We start from the raw sequence: 6266 nt of genomic DNA, 5'->3' as shown, positions 1-6266 counted from the left end.
ACCAAAAAGCAATGCCAAAGCCATATATGTCTGCTATTTCTGAACAAAGGGGATCCCAGAGAAGAATTTACAACCATTTATGCCATAATTGCACAAGCTGTTTGTAAATAATTTCAGTGAGAAACCGAAAGTTTGTGAAAAAAATTGTGAAAAAGCTATTTGTAAATAATTTCAGTGAGAAACCTAAAGTTTGTGAAAATATTTGTGAAAAAGTGAACGATTTTTTGTATTTGATCGCATTTGGCGGTGAAATGGTGGCATGAAATATACCAAAATTGGCCTAGATCAATACTTTGGGATGTCTTCTAAAAAAAATATATACATGTCAATGGATATTCCGGGATTCCTGAAAGATATTAGTGTTCCAATGTAACTAGCGCTAATTTTTTTTTAAAAAAAAAGGTGTTTTGGAAATAGCAAAGTGCTGCTTGTATTTATGGCCCTATAACTTGCAAAAAAAGCATAGAACATGTAAACATTGGGTATTTTTGAACTCAGGACAAAATTTAGAAACTATTTAGCATGTTTTTTTTTGGTGGTTGTAGATGTGTAACAGATTTTGGGGGTCAAAGTTAAAAAAACTGTGTTTTTTTCCATTTTTCCTCATATTTTATAAATGTTTTTATAGTAAATTATAATATATGATGAAAATAATGGTATCTTTAGAAAGTCCATTTAATGGCGAGAAAAACGGTATATAATATGTGTGGGTACAGTAAACGAGTAAGAGGAAAATTACAGCTAAACACAAACACCGCAAAAATGTAAAAATAGCCTTGGTCCCAAACGGACAGAAAATGGAAAAGTGCTGTGGTCATTAAGGGGTTAATGTACACTACTGTTACACCAGATATGAGTTGCACTGGTGTGACACTGTGCCCTGGCAGGCACTGAAATGCACACGTGTGAAGGAAACTGACTGCTATTATTTCACAGTCACAAAAGTGTTGTTTTTTTTTAAATGTACACTACTGTTACAACAGATATGAGTGGTGGCACTGGGCTGATTGGCTGGAATGTGCCTGCTGACTGTGAGGTACAGGGTCAAAGTTTACTCAATGATGATGAATATGGGGCGGACCGAACATCGCATATGTTCGCCCGCCGCGGTGAACACGAACAAGCTATGTTCGCCGGGAACTATTCGCCGGTGAACTATTCGCGACATCACTACTGGTGAACAATTTTGTTTTACAATTTATTTATTTTTTTAAATAATTTCTATTGCGGGGAAAAGTAGCAAATACATACAGGTACAAACAATAAGAAATCATACAGACTGTAATTTCAATGACAGTGAGATGACAGACATGGTAGAAATATCAGTAAATATGCACGACAATGCAACATATATAAGTATTCGACTGTCTAAATAGTACCTTCATGAAAATATAAAAATTATCAATCTCAAACTCTCATTTTACATCTCCTCCAAACATGAGGCCATGTTTGGACCTCCCATGAGGGTAACAGGTTATATAATAGGAGGATTATGTTAATATAAGTTCACTTTATACTAATATATGGTCACTTTTGGACCTTCCAACCGTTATTGAAACAAAACAACAATAAGAATATATGGCTAAAATCGCCATCTACTATGAGAATATGACAACAAAATATAGTAACATGGACTTTTAGCTCGATATAAGAGGCATCGTATCATATAGGGCAACATGGAGTGGAATGGGAATAGTAAGGCATGTGGTTCAGAGGTATTTTTGGACCCTTAGGAAAAGTATTTAGGGAGATACATGGAGCATGGTTTTGTGCCATAATAATGAAAATAGGGACCACCATTCAGTTGGTGTATTTAGTTCCTGTTGTATTGAATTTTGATGCACCTTAAAAATACATTTTTTTCCCTGTGTATTCTTGTGTGAATGGTTCAATTATTCATTTTGTGTGCCTTTTAAATTAAGATTTTTATTGGGCACCTTTGTAATCGCTTAGCAAGATACCCAGTTTTCAGGGTAATCTGGAAAGTTTGTAAGTCTGATTCCCAATAAAATGTTATATATGTTATTGTTTTTGCGTCCTAAAGTAACCGTATTCTTTCAAAATTAGAGTGTCTGGTATGTGTTTAAGCCATTCTCGAGTTGAAGGAGTGAAAGGCTTCTGGCAATTAGTGCTTTAGCTGAGTTTAATGTAAGTGGCATCAGTTTAAGTATTCATTTAGATGGGAATCTAGGATAAAGGTTGAGTAAAGCTATGGCGGGTACTAAAGTAAAGGTTGTATTATTAAGCAAGATACACAAATTCTCTACTTCTGACCAGAAGTTCATAAATATTAGGCAATTAAACCAAATGTGGATCATTGTGCACTTTAGGCCACAGCCTCTCCAACATCTGTCTAAGGAGTGGTAAGGTACCATCTTGATAGAACCGTGTAATTCAGTTCTACCAGTTTAGAAAAAGTCAAAGTTTTTTTGGTGTTTGTGAAAATTTTGTTCCACATCTGTGGGTCTAGATCCTCACTTAGGTCTTTATGCCAACTCAGAAGCTCAGAACTCAGTAGCTTGGTTGCGTCTGGTTAATTTTATCTGTGAGCAATTTCATTGCTGTGGAAAGGGAGTTTCTCATTGGGTCTTTTAATTTGCAGATATATTCAAAAGGAGTCATAGACCAAAGAAGATCCGGTTTGTGAGGGTACAAGTGAATAAAGGGCGTAGTTGTCTATTTTTTAACAATTTTGCGTATGTGCCTCCTAAGTATACTGTCAATTCCTCCCTACTTTTTAAATTATTGCCTTTCGGTAATTTGTAAAGAGGGACGATATAGCCTATGTTTATATAATGTTTGTTGCTAATAGTAAGTTCTGGTCCTCCCAGCAGTTCTGCATTCATAGGGATTGGGGAGACCTCAGTGTGGATATTTCTGCGGAGCTCCTGAGAATCTTATCCTAAATATTAAAGACCAATATATATAAAGGGTATTTTTTTGTGGGTTCAGGTCTGGAGTCTTTTGGTATCCAACATAAGGTGTCAACTGATGGGGATCGTAAAAGGTGTACGTCTATAGAAACCCATGCTTTGGTGTAATAATTCCAGTGCCAATCTAGGATTCTCTGTAGGTCCGTAGCATGGAAGTACGTTTCTATGTTGGGAAGTCCCAAAACTGAGTGTTGAAAACATTGTTGCTCTATTAATGCGAGGCTTTATAGATCCCTATACATACAGTATCCCACAAAAGTGAGTACACCCCTCACATTTTTGAAAATATTTTATTATATCTTTTCATGTGATAACACTGAAGAAATGACACTTTGCTACAATGTAAAGTAGTGAGTGTACAGCCTGTATAACAGTGTAAATTTGCTGTCCCCTCAAAATAACTCAACACACAGCCATTAATGTCTAAACCGTTGGCAAAAAAAGTGAGTACACCCCTAAGGGAAATGTCCAAATTGGGTCCAATTAGCCATTTTCCCTCCCCGGTGTCGTGTCATGGGACTCATTAGTGTTACCAAATTTAACACACCTGCTCCCCATTCACACCTGAGACCGGGTGTTATCACTCTCACACTCTCTCATACTGGTCACTGGAAGTTCAACATGGCACCTCATGGCACCTCATAACTCTCTGAGGATTTGAAAAAAGAATTGTTGCGCTACATACAGAGGGCCTAGGCTATAAGAAGATTGCCAAGACCCTGAAACTTAACTGCAGAGTGTTGTGTTTTAGTGCTCTCTCTCTCTCTCTCTCTCTCTCTCTCTCTCTCTCTCTCTCTCTATACAGGGAGTGCAGAATTATTAGGCAAGTTGTATTTTTGAGGATTAATTTTATTATTGAACAACAACCATGTTCTCAATGAACCCAAAAAACTCATTAATATCAAAGCTGAATAGTTTTGGAAGTAGTTTTTAGTTTGTTTTTAGTTATAGCTATTTTAGGGGGATATCTGTGTGTGCAGGTGACTATTACTGTGCATAATTATTAGGCAACTTAACAAAAAACAAATATATACTCATTTCAATTATTTATTTTTACCAGTGAAACCAATATAACATCTCAACATTCACAAATATACATTTCTGACATTCAAAAACAAAACAAAAACAAATCAGTGACCAATATAGCCACCTTTCTTTGCAAGGACACTCAAAAGCCTGCCATCCATGGATTCTGACAGTGTTTTGATCTGTTCACCATCAACATTGCGTGCAGCAGCAACCACAGCCTCCCAGACACTGTTCAGAGAGGTGTACTGTTTTCCCTCCTTGTAAATCTCACATTTGATGATGGACCACAGGTTCTCAATGGGGTTCAGATCAGGTGAACAAGGAGGCCATGTCATTAGATTTTCTTCTTTTATACCCTTTCTTGCCAGCCACGCTGTGGAGTACTTGGACGCGTGTGATGGAGCATTGTCCTGCATGAAAATCATGTTTTTCTTGAAGGATGCAGACTTCTTCCTGTACCACTGCTTGAAGAAGGTGTCTTCCAGAAACTGGCAGTAGGACTGGGAGTTGAGCTTGACTCCATCCTCAACCCGAAAAGGCCCCACAAGCTCATCTTTGATGATACCAGCCCAAACCAGTACTCCACCTCCACCTTGCTGGCATCTGAGTCGGACTGGAGCTCTCTGCCCTTTACCAATCCAGCCACGGGCCCATCCATCTGGCCCATCAAGACTCACTCTCATTTCATCAGTCCATAAAACCTTAGAAAAATCAGTCTTGAGATATTTCTTGGCCCAGTCTTGATGTTTCAGCTTGTGTGTCTTGTTCAGTGGTGGTCGTCTTTCAGCCTTTCTTACCTTGGCCATGTCTCTGAGTATTGCACACCTTGTGCTTTTGGGCACTCCAGTGATGTTGCAGCTCTGAAATATGGCCAAACTGGTGGCAAGTGGCATCTTGGCAGCTGCACGCTTGACTTTTCTCAGTTCATGGGCAGTTATTTTGCGCCTTGGTTTTTCCACACGCTTCTTGCAACCCTGTTGACTATTTTGAATGAAACGCTTGATTGTTCGATGATCACGCTTCAGAAGCTTTGCAATTTTAAGAGTGCTGCATCCCTCTGCAAGATATCTCACTATTTTTGACTTTTCTGAGCCTGTCAAGTCCTTCTTTTGACCCATTTTGCCAAAGGAAAGGAAGTTGCCTAATAATTATGCACACCTGATATAGGGTGTTGATGTCATTAGACCACACCCCTTCTCATTATAGAGATGCACATCACCTAATATGCTTAATTGGTAGTAGGCTTTCGAGCCTATACAGCTTGGAGTAAGACAACATGCATAAAGAGGATGATGTGGTCAAAATACTCATTTGCCTAATAATTCTGCACTCCCTGTATATATATATATATATATATATATATATATATATATATATATATATATATAAATAAATATATGTTTTATATATATATATAGTCATACATTTCATTGTACACATATAATTCTTTATTGTAAGGTATAACAAAGGTGTAAAAGCAATGAATTTAATTACAGTTAAATTAACTATTAAAAAAACAGGGAGTGGGGGGGGGCAACTAGCAAAGCGATCGGATGCATATCTCTGTAGCTCCTCATCTATAACCAAATACAGCAGCATTTTTACTATATAGAAAACCTCTTTTCATATACTACAACGGACCCTTATCGAGCCTACACTGATATCTATGCACAGAGAGATCTAACGGTGAGCTCTTTGAGAGAACAACTCCTAAAACCGGCGCCAAGCTCATTACTATAAAGGCGCGTATCGCCATTTTGGCCCAGAATGGAGGCTGTGAATAGATGGGAGGATATAACGGAGCGAGCACTTCAAACTTACTATCGGGAGCTAAAGAATGATTTAACTGACATGATAGCCAAGCTGGCAGTAATGGTACCCCATCGGGTAGTAGATCAAGAGGCATTTGAGACTACAGCCCAACTTCCTCTACACAGCACTCTTGAAGACGCTGCAAGCTCCGCTGACGGACTCACTTCTAGCCTCGACCTGAAGGGCCTATTTAAAGATCCACAGAAAGACATACCAGCCCTCGGCGACTGGGGGAAATATACAGCAGCCACGTCCCGGCTGATCCACACTGGGACTCAGCTCTGTTGCTCGGAATATCCTGAGCAGTTTTACCGCACCGCAAAGCCACCGGGCAATCCGCCGTGCACTGAGAGCTTGACATGCCCGAGAGAGATCTCATCACCTAACCACATACCCAGAGAAACGACCATCATTATCAGAGTAACTGGCCTTAGAGGAGGGCCGCAGGTCCCGGCATCTACAAAACATACCCGCATGGTTAATGGATCAGCA

Source organism: Bombina bombina, chromosome 6 (genome assembly GCF_027579735.1).
Source record: "Bombina bombina isolate aBomBom1 chromosome 6, aBomBom1.pri, whole genome shotgun sequence".
In the NCBI taxonomy this organism is placed as follows: Eukaryota; Metazoa; Chordata; class Amphibia; order Anura; family Bombinatoridae; genus Bombina; species Bombina bombina.
The sequence above is the reverse complement of the archived record's forward strand: the minus strand, read 5'-3'. Positions refer to the sequence as shown.